The sequence below is a fragment of the Hippocampus bargibanti genome, linkage group LG06 (assembly GCF_051943395.1).
Source record: "Hippocampus bargibanti isolate YZ-2025 linkage group LG06, ASM5194339v1, whole genome shotgun sequence".
NCBI classification, from domain to species: Eukaryota; Metazoa; Chordata; class Actinopteri; order Syngnathiformes; family Syngnathidae; genus Hippocampus; species Hippocampus bargibanti.
The window spans coordinates 13,107,448-13,125,070 of NC_142739.1; the positions used below are offsets into that span (position 1 = coordinate 13,107,448).

The 17,623-nt window shown below is 42.2% G+C and overlaps 1 long non-coding RNA gene across 1 annotated transcript; it reads left to right on the top strand.

The window, feature by feature from the left end:
* The first annotated feature begins 430 nt into the window (after positions 1-430).
* On the top strand, positions 431-11,768 carry LOC148896544 (uncharacterized). Its single transcript, XR_016115428.1, has 2 exons — positions 431-558; positions 8,372-11,768. It is a non-coding gene; the product is annotated as an uncharacterized LOC148896544 (long non-coding RNA).
* The last annotated feature ends 5,855 nt before the right edge of the window (positions 11,769-17,623 follow it).

A 17,623-nucleotide genomic window follows, 5' to 3' on the forward strand; every position in this document is an offset into this window, starting at 1 on the left:
ATGTATGGAATTCCCAGATGTCTATGAAATTTAAGGAGGCCCTGAAGGTAGCGTGGACGAAGGGGCCACTCTCACTGTTTGCGTGGGCGGGAGGGGGTGCTTCCACAAACCCACAAACATCGACAGGCCTTTGAATGACTTGGTGAATTTTACGTTTACCTATCACATTAATCATCTAATACTCCCATTACATGAAACGCATCCCACTTTTCTTGAAGTTGAATAAACACCAAATTAAAAACACGTTCATCTCCGAATGAAACAACCTGAAATATGTTTCCTCTTTCCATAGTGCACTTGCCAATTGAGGCACACAGAATGAAATCTATTTAGAACAGATGTTAGCATTTTTTTGGGGGAAGGAAAAAGTCACGTGAAATGAGCAGATGTTCAGAGTGTGGTGCAGAGGCTCACACAGTGCATAGCATCGCAGTCCGACACGACGAAATGGAGCCGGACAGAGTCAGAATTCGCGTTTTATCAGAAGAAACGTTTCCATTCACTGGAATTTATCCAAATGATCGTGTATGCTTTGGGAAGTGGACGTGAAAAGGAAAGGTCGAGTATTCTGAATGTGTTCATTCATTTCATTAGATTTCCCTTATTCGTTTATTTTATATATTTTAAAGAAAATAAATTTAAGAGGCCCAAAAGAGGTTTAAAAAAGAAATAGTTTTAAATTCGTTGCAAGAGAATGCATGCCTGTGTTATATTCGGTAAAAGTGCAATGGAAATATGTCACATCGGAGGATTTCTTTGTAGATGTCAACTCTACCCACGGGGCGTGCGCGCGCGCGTGTGTGTGTGTGTGTGTGTGTGTGTGTGTGTGTGTGTGTGTGTGTGTGTGTGTGTGTGTGTGTGTGTGTGTGTGTGTGTGTGTGTGTGTGTGTGTGTGTGTGGTTGCATGCGCTTGTGTATCGCTCAAATCGTGGAGCACCAGAATTTTCATGCAGCTGTTTGCAGAGGGATACCAAAACCATGCTTGGTAGTGACAGTATCTAATTAACAGTTATATGCTGTATAACATTTCACTACATTCTTTTACCTTGCCAGACTCCAAACTGAAGTCATTAACTTTGTACATTTTGGGGAAAAACTACACATTTTTGTGCTCACAGTAACAAAACAAGAGCAGTACAGTATATGTGCTTGTTAAAACAAATTATGTTTTGTTGGGTGTGCATCTACAGTATATATATATATATATATATATATATATATATATATATATATATATATATATATATATATATATATATATATATATATATATATATATAGTGTTCATTCAAAATCTTTTATTTGGTATTCTAGCCTCTTCAAGTATTAAAATTTTATTTGAAGGTATATTCAGGTATCTTTCAATGTTTTATGTCAATTTAAATGACTTCAGTTGGTTCTTCGGACACTTATTTGTGGCCAATCAATTTGAATCAGCCTCTTTCCTCTCCTTCTGTTATTAGAACATAATAAAGCATTTTTTTGTTAAATCCCACTGAAAAAGTGTAGAGTTAATGTTAATGTGAGACTTTGACAAGGGAAAATTGAAAAGATGTATAAATACAAAATTCTTTGCTGGGTCTTTCAGAAAAAAAAGCAGGTGCAGCTTTAAACATGGCTAGCGAGTAAAATTTTCCAGAGAACCTAGAAATAAAATAAACCCGCCACACACACTCACACACACTAACACAATCAAATTCACAATGAGGGCTGTCATGGTTGCCAACGTGACTTCACAGTGCAGAGGTTGTGGGTTCAATTCTAGCTTTGGCTAGAACTCTGCATGTTCTCCCCGGGTTGCATTTGCGCGTTCTCTTGGTCCTGCGTTTTTTTCCAACATTCCAAAAACATGCATGGCAGGCTGATGGAACACTCCAAATTTACATTAGGTCTTAGTCTGAGCGTGAATGGCTTTTAGTTTCTGTGTGCCATGCTTGGCTGGCAAACTCAGAATATCCCCTGCTTATGGCCGAAACACAGCTGGGATAGGCTCCAGCATCCCCCCAACCCTAGTTGGGATAAAGCAGTTTGGAAAATGAAATTCATAATTCAGAGCGACAATCAGAAAGGGCATGTATGAGATCGTGTATCAGTACAAAGCAAAGAGTTTCACTTTTTGTAGGAATAAAGTAAAATACGCAGAGGCAGATTGCATCAAGCAGTGGTTTTCATATTTTTATCGTGTATGTGGTTATAAATCAGCTGGCGTTTCATAGAGTACCAACATATTTAGTTTCATTTGTATTACTGTATTATATATTGAGAGCACATGTGGGTTTAATGGGTTTGGCATTCTTCATTTATTTTTTTAAATAACAATTTCAAATAAATTTCATTAATTTGTTTTTAAAATTGGACAGGAGGCCAATTGAAACACTTTTTTTTGGGCCATATACTCTCCAGAGTTGGAGGTTGGTCACCCTTGATATAGCATGATTATAAAATTAATTAGCCCCGAGAAATAAAATATCAAATACAAGTTCACATTTTTTATGATGTCACTAACTAAACAGGAGCTGGTTTAAAAAAAAGTTTAGTCTGTTGCTCTTGAAGGGGCTCAACACAAGTGGCATTCTCAAGTTGGCATTATGTGCAATGTGGAAATCTGTCATTTAAGCAGCTGGTGGACTGACATGCAGGTTTAAAGATTGAAGTACCAACTGAAAAACTAATTACCTGTACCTCTCCAAGAACTGTCATCATGACCGACATGAAAATACAGGAGCGTAGGAAAATCCAGTGTTCCTCAAAAATGAAAGAGATTTGCCTCCAAGGAAGAATATTTAACATTAGCGTATAAATCATTGTAATATTACACAGTTGAACATAAATACTGCACTTCACCACCGCCCCCAAAAAAGCTGAACTTCAAGTCAAGTGAAAAGTTTTCTTGACAATAATTTGTTGTTGGCACACCGTGCTCCGAGCACAGCATTCTGATTAATATTCCGGTTTCGGAACATTAATGAAGGAGCAAAATCAACAAAATTGTTTCCATTCCAGGTGGCAACCATTTCTTGTCACTTGCTGTAAACTGCAAATGACATAATAGAGCAGCATGGGCAAACTACGGCCCGCGGGCCACATACGGCCCGTTAATCCGGCCCGCCGAACTTGCCCAAAGTATAGTAAAAACAGTGTCTGAAACTCATGACAAAAGTTAGCGGAAAACAGGGCAGATAACTGAAGAGTTGCCTGCCCCATTTTTCACAACTTGCAGCACAATGAGACAACAAATCATATTAAAAAACATTGTCACAAAGTTTATAGTTTTTTTAAAATCAAGAATGTACCTACTACAAATGCTACCTTGCTTAATTTACGGTAAGTGTGCATGGGTGTAAATTTTGCTGCAGTAGTGGATTGTCATTGTGGTGCACAATGCAATGTTTGCATTGCTTCCTAGGAGCCACTAAGCCCCTTTCATGAGTCTCACGTACACTTTACAGTCACGGTTTAATGTAAATTTACGTTTTGTAGCGTCACATATGTTGTTAGCTTCTTTTGAATCTTTCTTCTGGGGTGAGGTTCAGTGCATCTATTTTGGAAAATGACATGCAATTGCACGACTTTATAACGCTTGCAAAAGTCCGGAAGAGAGAAGCAGGCTTCTGATTGGCTGCCGTGCCGAGTATGCAAATTTCAACTGCAGGTAGCCTACGTCTGTGTGCTCGGCGACGGTACACGTGTATTGTTTGCGCGTGAAGGCGAGGGCGTCAGTGAGGAGTTTGTTGAGCGCGCGGTCAGGACAAACCATCTATGATTTGGCGGAATTTAACACAAGTAGGTATTATTGAGCTTGAATATTTCGTTGTGTAATAATATGTTTTGAATGTTGAAAGTGATTCCATTTTTCAATAAATATTGATTTCTTTAACTTTGCCCCTTCAATGAAAACTTATTAAAAACAGACGCAATCTTGATAAATCACAGTGCATATGTTATTTTAATCTATTTCCATTTTCTCCTCCAAGTATCTGCGAAATAGTATGTAAACGCCATATTCCTTGAGACAAATTTATTAACTAATCAGGGATATTTTTCACATTTGAAAGACAGTTAATAAATTGGGTTGTAGTGTTCTTACTGTGCTATGAGGTTTGTACACACTACATTTAAAGGACAACCGGCACAATTTTTTGGTTTCCCACTGACATCAGAAAAACGTTTTATAGCATCTAAAATACCCAAATCAGGCAGGCTGATATTTTTAGTTAAATGAAAAACACCAATAAAAATGACTTCAAAAAGAAATCCGGAAATGGCCAGTTTCAGAAGGTCCCACCCCCTTGTTCGTGACGTCACGCCAAGACGTCTTGCCTTGCTCGAGAATCATTGCATTGTGTGTCGCTTTCTCGGTCAGGGGCGGTCCAAACGTGACGTCACATGGGGATCGTCATCAACTCGAAAACAAGACTTCATGAATATTCAGCGCAAGTCTTAAAACTTAAACTATAGCTATATGCTGTGGAATCTTTGTAAAATATGCTCAGTCGAAGTCATTTGAAGTGATTTTATAAATTATGGACATAACTTGTCCCGAGGCGTCGGTTGTCCTTTAATGCTTTAGGTTTAGTATTTCCGGCCCAAACACTCCCTCCAAATGCTCCTGGCCCGGCCCCTCTGTCAAATTTTAGAACCCAATGCGGCCCGCGAGTCAAAAAGTTTGCCCACCCCTGTAATAGAGCCTGAAGGGGGTCAGGTAATGACCAATCAACGTTAAGAAACAAGCAGTTCTTAATGATTAAATGCAAAGTTATTTCACTGAAGCGTTCAAAACAACTGGACACTGAAGCGTTCAAAACAACTGGACAGTATTTAGGTATTGATTTTTGGTTGCCTACAGCTAGTGGTACTACTACCATACTTTGAGAAGAATCTCTCTTCTCCTAAAATATTGACTATAGTTGTATATTTATTTGCTGCTCAAGATGACAGATTGATTACATGTTGCGATGAAAAGAGACCAAAACGTGAATTTTATCAGCAGTATTAAAGACCAAAAAAATCAAGGAGGTAAAAATATATATTCTTTGTAACACTCTACATCAAAGTGCAAGAGCCGAATGGCAATATATGATACGATTTTGGCTACATGTTAAAACTAATGTTTGCTTTTTGAAATCAATTTTTAAGGCCTGTGGACATAAAATGCCTTTATTTGGAAAATGTCATATTTTAGCTCAAAAATTGGCAGTGGAGCAGGCCAGCTTTTTATCATATGCTGTCTTGCGGGGATGAATGACGCCATGACTTTGGCACGCAACCTGATTGCACCCTTTGATACTTCTCTGAAGGGCCAGGGGGAAACCTGCTCTACCTCCGACGTGTGGGATGTATGCCACCCAGGCTGCGGACAAGACACAAATCAGTGTGTTTAGGAGGAGTACACAATGATATCACAAAGAGGAAATGGCTGGGAAAAGGCTTGGCACCTCCTGGAATTGGCTACATCTCCATTGGCTCAGTGGAAAAGTTGGAATAATAAACAGACAATCAGGAGGCGGCGCAAGTGTACACGAAGGCCATGCAAAACTTTGCAGATGATAATATCAGATTTTGACTGCTTCAAGGCCATGATTATTTGTGGCCGTCGTTTGCCATAAATACGGAGCCCCGCTAGGAACTATAAACATGAGATCAAACCGTTTCAAATGGTCCTATTTATGTTCGATCAACTTGTTATTGATATAAAATATATGTTTCTATATCAACATACAGATATCATATCAAATTCAAACTAATGGAATACATTTACAGAGAGTGGAATCGCAATGGTGAAATAATCTGTTGTTGCAGACAAGTTGACCCCTGCTCATTTCAGCACAAATTTTCCCATATGAAACAACCCGTTGAGGGGTCAATTGACAGCAATGATAACATTTATCAGCTGAGAAGGATTTATTTTTAATAAAAACTCTTGGGTTTTTTTCTGTTATAGACCAGGCGCCCCAAATCTACATATATGAAATTATAATTATAATAAAAATAAGAATATAAACAACACTAATACACATAACAATAATAAACAATACTGCTACTAATAAAAACCATAATAAAGACAATAATAATAACAATAATAATATAATAATCATATACAGTACATGCAAGCGATGCAACTACACAATGCTATTTGTGATGTCGACCTTCAGTCTACTTACATGTATATTGGTTGAAAAAATAAATTATACTAATTATACTGAAGAATTCTAAGAATCTGTGGACTTAATCATCTGATTGCTACACAAGTTTGAACATCAAATCAAGGTCTGGGAGATAGAAACAAATACAGTAAAGTCTCGTTATATCGATATTCAAGGGAGTCCGAAAAAATATCGATATAACCGGGACTATCGATATATCCGACCCTGTTTGCATGTAATTTTCTCCGTGTGTGCATAGAAATAGTATCGATATAACCGGGACTATCGATATATCCGATATCAATATAACGAGACTTTACTGTATATACAGACTCAAGTGTTAATGTTTTCCAAAAAGCGGAATAAAATCTATATTTTCGTACGTGTCAGGATTAAATGAGAATAGACACAAAAAGCTGTCTTGTTTGCATGTTAAGACTTGTGGAATAATCCTGAGTTTAAGTGTAATGTTTCAGTTTTTGAGGTCAGAAAGAAAAACACACTTCCTCACCATCCAATCTAAACTCTGCAGCTTCAGTCGTTCTGACATCTCATATCTTTGAGCCTTAAATATAATCAGCGTGTCGGGATTTGCAACGTGGTGGTGGTGGTGGACCCCAAAAATGAAGGAAGGTGAGAGGTGCAGGGTGTATTTAACAAATTGTATGAAATAAAGTATGCAGGAACAAAAGCTCAAACAACAAAGTCAGCATAACAAAAATGTTCAAAGTAGCAAACAAAACCATGAGTGAAACAAACCTGACAGGGTAAAACAAAAAATGACCCGACACTGAATGGTCGTGCCGAGAGTTCTTTTGACTGCCACTGATTAAAATGACCACCCGTTAGTCATAAACCGTAACGTGACACAGTGAAATTTAACAATATTTATTGTTGTAGCCTGCAATGGTGTGGCAAGATTTTCATTCGTCATTTGAATCAAAATCGGAATCAAAAGACTCTTCCAGCTTGTGATGAAATATGCCCGCACCAACCAATAAGTATACAGTTCCGTATGCAAAACCCTAGATTTAACATTTACTGATAAGAGTTTTGGGTCTTGCTCTGGCATGTGTACCTAATAAAGTGTGCGGTGAGTGCCGAAGTGGGGCATGATCCATCATGGAAAAGCCACGTACATCTCTTTGAGAGTGAATGCGGGCAGAAGACAATTTGTCCTTTTATTGCAGTCGAGAGGGAAAGCCGCATTGCCAGAGGGGATTACAGATACAGCCAGTTCCTGATCCTGTCCCTGAAGGCACTTAACTCCCCGGGTTTTAATCCCATTGCCTGAATTAACCTGGTGGCCCACCAATAGTGGGGCTCACGCTGATAATTAATATGTCATTACCTCCACTTACAAAGATCTCCCTGTTGCTCATACACTGGTTCAAACACTCTTATCCTGTTAAGTGGATTCCAGGAAGGCAGAATCCTTTTGTGGAAGCGACACAAGTTAAATTGACCATCAACACTCTATTCTTGCGCAGACGTTTGGCGCATAGGTCACTAAATTAGAGAGGAAAATGCACTTCATACGAATTTCCCTTGAGTTTTGAATGAAAGAAAGTGTGCTATTAAAATCTTTAGTGGAACATCTGAGGTTGAATGCAATCAGCTACGGGACACTGGTCAACCTCCTGTTTGGATTGAGAAAATCTATTTTCCCCTATAGGAAATAATGGAGATGGAATCACTCGTTGTTACAGTTTTTTTTCTCTATAGGAACTTTTGTTAACTGCACAGATAAAGTATTCTGTACGTAAATTAACTTTAGTGCTAAATGTTCAAATTGATTTAAAAAAAAACTAATCTAAAACGACACACACTTTCCAGAAATGTTTGACTCGGGGCAGTGGAGCATGTAGAGGGGACTAAGGTTTTCAGTTAATCGTAATGTAATTCAGGTTAGTCATTGTGTGCCATATTGTCCAAACTGTAACATCTAAATTACTGTAATTCAATTTTCTCATAAGCTGAAAATATAATTAAGAATCCAATGCATCTTAAGTCTTCTTCCTCTTTTCAGAATCAGAATCAGAATTAGAATAATCTTTATTGCCAAGTATGTAGAACACACAAGGAATTTGTTTCCGGTCGAACACGCTGCACTAGTATCATCATAAAAAAATTGCCTTTTCCTTTTGGCTTTTTCCTTCAAGGATCGCCACAGCGAATCAGTGTCCTCCATCTAACCCGGTTTTGTGCATCCTCTTCTCTCACATCAGCTACCTTTATGTCCTCTTTGACAACATCCATAAACCTCTCGTGCCTGGCAGTTCAAGGCTCGGCATTCTTCTTCCGATATCGTCGCTCTCTCTCCTCTGGACATGTCCAAACCATCTGAGTCTGGCCGCTCTGACTTTCTCTCCAAAGACTCTAATGTGAGTTGTCCCTCTGATATATTCATTCCTGATCCTATCCAACTTGGTCACTCCCAATGAAAACCATAAAATCTTCAGTTCTGCTACCTCCAGCTCTGCTTCCTGTCTTCCGATGCATCTTAAATAATATATGCATTTCTTGGATATAGTATTTTAAAGGCTACTTAAAACACGTTGTTACAGCTACTGCTGCTGCTGTTGTTAAAGCTCTATTATAAGGCTGTATTGTATTCTCCATCCATCCATCCATCCATTATCCAGACCACTTATTCCTCACTAAGGTCGCCGGGGGTGCTGGGACACCCTGAAGCAGTTGCCAGCGAATCGCAGGGCATACAGAGAGAAACAACCATCCGCTCTGACAGTCACACTTTGGGACCATTTAGTGTTCAATCAGCCTGCCATTAATATTTTTGGAATGTGGGAGGAAACCGGAGCACCCGGAGAAAATTCTCGCAGGCCAAGGTAGGAGATTCAACCTCCGCAGGAAGGCCGGAGCTAGAATTTAACCTGCCACCTCTGCACTGTGAACCACTCAACAACCAGGCGTATTGCATTGTATTGTATTCCCTTTAGTGTATTTCTATCGAGTGCAGGGGTCGGTAAAGCTTTTCGACTAAGAGAGCCATAAAAGTAAAATATTTAGATGTTTTTCACTGAGAGACTTGCATACACGCGGGCGCGCGCGCACCCCCCACCGCTTCACACACACACATACGCAACACGCACGCGCGGCCACAAAATGTGAGAATGTATTATTTAAAATAACTGTGATAGTATTCACCGTTAACATGAATGGTTTTCCATTCCTCATGATTGGTAAAAATCTAGCCAAACGATCGGAATGAAAGTCAACTTGCCAGGTACATAGGCGAAGTTACTGCTCGCTAGCCTGCACACGGCTCATTAGCTTCCACACTTGCTTTGTGCTGTCTCTCGCAGAAGTATATTGATGCAAACGTTAGCATGGGGCTTGTTAAAATGCCACTGACATTGGCCTGTTTCATCGATGGTGTTGTTTCATTGCAAATTAGAATCAGAACCTTTTCTCCCCACAAAGGCGAATCCTCCATTCAAGCTGAAGTGTACTCGTCAGTTTTTTTCACTCGTCATGCTTATTTAAAGGGGCGTGTACCAGTTTTAACATGACGGCAAATATCATCCAATCAAAATTGCGCTTTCCGCCAACCTAGGTCAGTATCCTCCAATAAAAATGGCGCTTTCCACCAACCACAGCCCCACCAGGAAACGAACAGCGAAAATATGTATTTAGATTTATCGCGAGCCATATGCAATCATCAAAAGAGCGATATATGGCTCGTGAGCCATAGGTTCCCGACCCCTGACCTAGTGCATCCATAATTCAACTCAGTCACTATTGATGAAAAGGTTTCTTCAGCCGTCATCTGTACTTCTTTGAAGGTGTCGGACGTTTCGCTTCTTATCAAAGAAACTTATCCAAGAAAGCTAATTTAAAAGTGGCCTTACGTACGTGTGCGTGTGTGTGTGTGTGTGTGTGTGTGCCTGTGTGCGTGTGTGTGTGTGTGTGGTGAGGTTTCAAACAGTGTCCAGTATGTGTGCTGCAACAGTACAAAGGTTGTCAGAAGTTACACTTGATGAATATCAACTGTAGGAGAACCACTGAACTATGTTAAAATACAAAACAAATAGCAGTCATATGATAAAATGCATTTCATTATATCATTTCAGAACACGACCGCTAATTTTGTAAACGTTGCAGAAATGCAAATATTGTAAAACTGGTAGCACACCGCATGCACAATGCTGTTTTTGTGAATCAATCGTGTGCAAACCATATGTTCAGGAAAAATGCATCGATGCACTGTATTTATTTATTTGGATTGGATTGGATTGGATTTGCCTTTATTAGTCTCACAGTGGAGAAATTTACATTTCACAGCAGCAGTGAAAGTGATGAAAGGAATGAAAGTAGAAAAACAAAATACATGAGCTGCTGGAAAGGCAGCCACTCTCGGGGCGCCGTCTTGAAGTCAAAAGAAGAAAAAAAAAACTAAATAACAAATAATATGACAGCATAGAGACAATATGACAAAACAAAGACACAGAGAGACATTCATTCTTCAGGACTTGCTGTACCCTCTTTGTGATGAATGAAGCAGTTCTAGATGAAAGAGGAGAGGATCAAAGCGTCTTTCCACCAGTGGATCAGGGACATCATGGTGGAATGTGCACATCGACTACAAGCTAAATGTTTTGTAAATGTATTGTTTATTTATTTTATATTACACTCAGGACTACATCCTGTGTTTGAAATATAAATATACTTTACTTTCTATTTTGGCGCGTTGGTGTCTGCATGTGCATTTTTTGAATTTTGAATGTATTCAAATTCAAAGATTGATTGCACAAATTGTATATAAATTGTCAATTGACTGGGCTAATCCTCGTTTTAAGGCCCACTCTTCACGGGAAGGGATAAATATCAAAAGTCTGAATTCTGCACTTTGTGCTCACATATTGCTGTAATCACTCAAACTGCAAGAGCAGTCCTGTTAATAGTTTGATTGCAACTTTATACTTTGGGAAGACAAAGTAAACCTCCTGTATGTAAGGTGTAAACATGCAATGAATTATGTACGTCGTTGTTTATCAAAGTCAACGAGATTTATATAGTGTCAAATTCTACATATCCCAGGGCAGGCCCGCACAGTATAAGAAAAGAACACAGCATTCCACAATGAAAACCAAGTCAACAATCATGTTTTCGTTGTTTGCTGTGGTGAAATTTAATCACAAGGCTCATGTTTGTTGTGTGGCGTTTCTTGGTTGTAATGTATCACTGAAGTTGTGACTTACAGAAAACTGTGCTTTCTGACATTTCAGCGACGTCATTGTGACGCACCATCCCGCGGAAAAGGAACCACTTGGACGTCAAGAACCAAGGCCTATTCGCATGAAGTATAATGTGAACATTTGGAGACATTTTTTTCCTACATTATTAAATGACTTAGGCAATCCTAAACCGATATGAAATGTTGACCTTAGATTATTATAATTTTTTTGCAATGCAATGATGTCTGCTGCGTTCTCTATCACGAATTGATATGTACTGTATGTTTGTGATCTGACATATCAAGATGCATTCTAATCATTTGCTGGGTCGAGCTGAAAAAAATGTTAAAACCACACAAAAAAATGTCATTAAACCACTGTGCAAATTAAAGATTCTGTACATTCTTGATAAATACATGAAAATGTTCTTTGTTGAGTCTGACTGCTCTTTTTTGCCCAACGCATCGCAACAGCCAACTGATAATGGCAGTAGGATGAGATAAAGCCTTGCTTATCTCCTTGTCATCTAGAGACTCCCTCTCAGAGGACAAACTTAGCGGTAAATCAGTTCAAAGAGTACGACCGCAGATAGTTTTACACAAGGGCAGTGGGAGAGAAGCATGTTTGGTCAACCTCTGCCTCTTCCCTCTTTGATTCGGAGCATAGTCTGACCCTGAAGAAGCAACCGCAATCCACTCAAATACATTTGCCACGAAATGACTTGAAAATCATTGAAGGCAGCAACGTCACGACAAAAGGGAATTAGTTACTGTGCAATTGCATTACAACACCCTTAAAAATAGCACTGTTGTGTCACATTGTACACTATATATCATTTTTGTTCTTTATTAGCCACAAAGGGACACAAGCCAGGCTCATTATGTGCCGGTCCAGAGCCAGCACGATACAAAGGGTTGTGTCAGGATGGGCATCCGACATAAAAACTTGGCCAAAACAAACATGCGAATCAAACCTCAGAAGATGGAGGACTCTGTGGCGACCCTGAAGGGAAAAGCTGAAAGGAAAAGAAGAAGATTAATCAATTTCAGATTGACACATTTATGCAGAGGGACTCAAAATATACAATGGTGATGTAAACAGTAACAATATAACACTATAACAGTAAAACAAAAAGTCCACCAGTGGCGGGCCATTGTCACATACTGATTGACGTCAGGTGCGCGCCCCTCCCCTACCTGTTCCTCGGGGCTCACGCACCTGATTCCAATCCACTGATTGTGCCTTCTGGCTATAAGTCACCCGGTTAGGCTTGGTATTCGCCAGTGTATTTTCGCATTCCACGTTCTTGTCGCCCCGCAGTACGCAGGTTGGTCCCTCTCTGCAGTTGTTGCCTCGCTTTTCCGTTTCACCACTTTATTTGTTCCCTGCGTGTCTCAGTAAAGCCTCTTTTGAACCTATTCCTGTGTCCATCGAGTATTTTGGATTCAGCTCTCCTTTTTATCCGACGAGATCTGTTGCCACACCTCGTTCGGACGTGACAGAATACACCGGCCACGATGAATCCCGCCGATGGAGACACGTTCATGTCCTCATTGTTTCAGCAAACAGACAGCTTGAACCAGCTGGAACAAGAGATCGCAGAGCTCCGCGGTACGTTGTCCATGCTGGCTCAACGCTTTGAAGAGGTTGAGACACGCGCCGCGACTTTGATGGGGCCCCCACCCTTGCAGTAAGCCATCGCGGTCTTCCCCTGTCACACCCAGCACGCTACGGAGGTGAGCCCGGGCGCTGCGCCCATTTTCTCAAGCAGTGCTCGTTGGTGTTCAACCACCAACCCTCCACGTACGCCAGCAACGAGGCCAAGGTTGAGTTCATCACCAGCCTGCTCACGGACCAGGCGGCGTCATGGATTCGGCCTCCGCACCCCTCCAATCTCCCACCATATTCACTATACTGGACATGCGTAGCGCCTACCATCTAGTTCGCGTCAGAGAGGGGGACGAATGGAAGACGGCATTCAAAACGCAATTGGGGCATTTTGAATACCTGGTGATGCCGTTCCGACTTAACAACGCTCCCACCGTTTTTCAAAATCTAGTCAATGATGTGCTCAGGGATTTTCTTAATGTGTTCGTCTTTGTCTATCTGGACGACATTCTCATTTTCTCCAAATCTGCTGAACAACATCGACAGCATGTCCAACAGGTCCTGGCGCAGCTCCTGCAAAACCGGCTCTACGTGAAGGCAGAGAAGTGTGAGTTCCACGTCCGTTCTGTCTTTTCTAGGGTTGATCGTGGAGCAGGGGCAACTTCGGGCCGATCCCGCCAAGACCAAAGCGGTGGTAGAGTGGCTGACCCCCAACCCCTAAACAACTACAGCGATTTTTGGGGTTTGCCAATTTCTACCGCCGCTTCATCCGTGATTATAGTCAGAAGGCACTTCCCCTAACCAGTCTCACTTCCACTAAGGTTCCCTTTAGGTGGACACCCAACGCGGAGGGGGCATTTGACCGCCTCCGACGCGCCTTCACTAACCCCCCTGTATTACGCCACCCTGACCCGGACCACGCGTTCACGGTAGAGGTGGATGCATCGGAGTCCGGGGTTCGGAAGTTATTATCCCAGCGCTCTCCGGTTGACCAGAAGCTCCACCCAAGCGCCTTATTCTCCTGCCGTCTCAGCCCTGAGGAAGCCAACTATGATGTGGGAAACCAGGAACTGCTGGCGTTCATCCTGGCTCTGCAGGAGTGGAGATACTGGCTTGAAGGGGCTAAACATCCCTTCACAATGTTCACCGATCACAAGAACCTGGCGGCCATTTGGTCCGCCAAGAGACTGAATTCGCGCCAGGCCCGGCGGACACTGTTCCTGACCCGCTTCAACAAAACCCTCACCTACTGCCCAGGATCGCAGAACACCGAACCGGATGCCCTATCACACATTCACGAGCCAGCAGAGAAGGAGGAGGTCATCACCAACATCCTGCCGGCGTCACACATCCCGTAAACCAGGTTGCCGTCCGCCATCAAGACGGCCCAGCTCCTTGTTAACCACGTCGCCCGTCTCCCCGGGATTCCGACGGACATCGTGTCAGACCGGCGACCACAGTTCGTGTCCAAGGTATGGAAATGTTTCTGTCGGTCCATAGGGGCATCGGCGAGCTTGTCGTCTGGCTACCACCCCCAGTCCAACGGCCAGACGGAGCGCAAGAACCTGGACCTGGAAGCGGCTCTTCGGTGTGTGTGCCTCCACCGTCCAGTCTCGTCGGCTCTCCACTTGCCGTGGGTGGAGTACGCACACACCCTGGTCTCCTCAGCCACAGGTCGGTCTCCTTTCATGTCTGCCTGTGGTTATCAGCCGCCGCTGTTCCCCACCCAGGAGGGCCATGTGGAGGTCCCGTCCATTCAACACCACCTCAGACGGGCCCATCGGGTGTGGAAGGAGACCAGAGCCGCCCTGTCGCGCACGGCGTCCCAGAATCAGCACATCGCGGATCGTCGTCGCCGCCAGGCACCGGTCTACAGTGTCGGGCAGGAGGTGTGGCTGTCCACGAGGGATCTCCGGTTGGCCGGGACGTCGGCCAAATTGGGGCCGCGGTTCGCGGGCTCCTTCCCTATCAAGGCCGTCCTCAGCCCGGTCTCGGTCAGGCTCCGGCTGCCACCCACGATGAAGGTCCACCCGGTCTTCCACGTGTCCCTACTCAAGCCGGTGGAAACCAGCTCCCTAGCTCCAGCTCCCGCTCCCCCCCGCCCCGGATGGTGGACGGCGACCCAGTATACACTGTGCGGGAGATACTGGACTCACGGCGCATGGGCAGGGGCTATCAATATCTGGTCGATTGGGAGGGCTACGGGCCGGAAGAATGTCAGTGGGTCCCCCGCTCCTGGATCCTCGACCCATCACTCACCCGAGCATTCCACTTGGCTCATACCTCCAAACCGGGTGGGCCGCCAGTGGTCGTCCGTTGAGGGGGGGGGGGGGCACTGTCACATCCTGATTGACGTCAGGTGCGCGCCATGGATTTCCTCATGAGGCCTTCAAGTAGTGCTACGTCTGATTCATCCCCAGACTGAAAAACGTCTGGTGTGATTTACTCCATGTCCACCAGAGGGTACCATTAGCCAGGAAATAACCGACTGACCTTTTTTTTAATGATGTCCATTTTTTTTCTTGAAATGTCTGTCTTGAAAATGGCTTAAACAGTAAATTTCCAACCAAATCCATTTCTTCTTCTCCTTCAACCATTGTGGGTTGACAAAACTGCTAGTAAATCAACACACTCTATTTGCTTATGCAGCTCGCTACTGATACGATGTGTTAGCTCTGGCCAGAATGCTGCAGTCACGAGCGGCTAGTGATACCTGTACTATGATTGGCTAGTGACGAGCCAATCACAGTTTATGAAAACTGACATTTCCAGCACCTTCCAGCAGGTCTTGGGTTGCCAACTCGAAATATGATTGGTTAAAGCAGGGATCGGCAAACTTTATGACTCAAAGAGCCATTTGGACCCATTTCCCACAGAAAAGAAAACACTGGGAGCCACAAAATCCTTTTGACATTTAAAATGAAGACAACACTGCATCTTTTCATCATCGTTTTTTACCTTTATATATGCATAAACAAACTATAGTGTGTTGCATTTATGAATCAATGAACTGTTACAGAGAAGCAAAATTACATTTCTGCACAACAAAAACATTTTAAACTCTGAAAAAAAAGACGTTGGGTTGAAGATTATTTTCAAATATAATACTCAATATCTATTTGAAAAAAAAAAGAATATTTGCAAAATGGCAAATACAATATTTATCACCTGGTTAATGTGATTTCTGCTCCTGCACCTCAGCGCACAGCCTCTGCACATCAGGGCTGTATGACGTTACCTTCATCTTCACACAGGACTGTAAGCTGTCGTCTGTCAGGCGTGAGCGATGTCTGTTTTTAATGAGAGGGACAGAGAGGGGCATGTCCCTGATTTTCTGCACAATTTCACTCTTGTTTTTAAAGTCTGTGAATAGATGTTCTGATATCTTAATGAATGATTCTTTTATATATTCTCCGTCTGTGAACGGATTCCCGTGCCTGACTATTTCCCGAGCGGCCACAAAACTAGCATATGTAGCTGAATTTGTAGATTTCATCCAAAAAAAATGATTTTTGCTCTGATCAGCCTTCCGCATCAGTTGCGAAACAGCTCTTTTTCTCTCATCTCCATTTGGATATTTTTGAGCAAAGGCTGTGTGTTTGTTCTGGAAATGTCTTGCGACATTTGACTTTTTGTTGTTTGCTAACTTCTCATTACATATTAAGCATACCGGTAAACCCGTCTCGTCAGCAGTGAAGGCGAACGAATCTGCCCACGTATCATTAAACGTTCTGTTTTCTTCAGACACTTTTCTTTTCTTAGATTTATCCATAGTTGGCCTACCTGGGGGTCGAAAAATTCAAGAAATCGTGCGCAATTTGGCGGTTGTGACCGGATATACGTCCACTGTCGATGGTTGTGACGTATATTTTGAGCGAGAAAAAAATTGAATACGTTTTATTTTGTATTATTTATAATCACCACAATCTTCAAATTTAGAATTACATTTTAAAAACGAACTAAGTAAAATAATATACATTAAATTAAATACTCATTATTTATTTTCTAAATCCGCAGGGAGCCGCAGCAGGGGGGTGAAAGAGCCACATGCGGCTCCGAAGCCGTGGGTTGCCGATGTCTGGGCTAAAGTAACAGTTTCATCAACACTTGTTTGACGCTTCAGGGCCTGCTGATTGTGAAAGCGTCCAGGTAGATTTTTGACCTTGGTAACACATGATGGCTGAAATGTGATTGAATGTTTAAATACAAAAAGACTCGTCTGGAAGCCACGCAACAATGGAAAAGTAATTCATGAACAAAATATAATTAACATGAGTCAGTGATTCTGATATTTTTAGGCCAGCAAAGAAGGCTTTGCAGGCCTTGATGGTCCGCTACTGAAGTCCACACAGTGTGTCTCCATGCTAATGTTGATTATGAAATAGCGGGCATAAACAGGATGGGGTGCATATATTACATTGTATGTCACATCTATAATGCGCCTACTTGCGTGAAAAAGCATACCGTGAGCTTTGAAAATTGGATACAAGGGTCCACAGGCACCTGTTAGTGCAATACAGGGTTCACTTTCATTCAGAATTTACGGTAAAGCAAATATCTTTGAATTGACACCGCAACCTGCAATTAACCTGCAACCTATAATGAGAACAAAATGTCTTTGATATGTTGTGCTATAATGTTGAGGCTATAATGCCAACCAGGAGTCACAGTGAG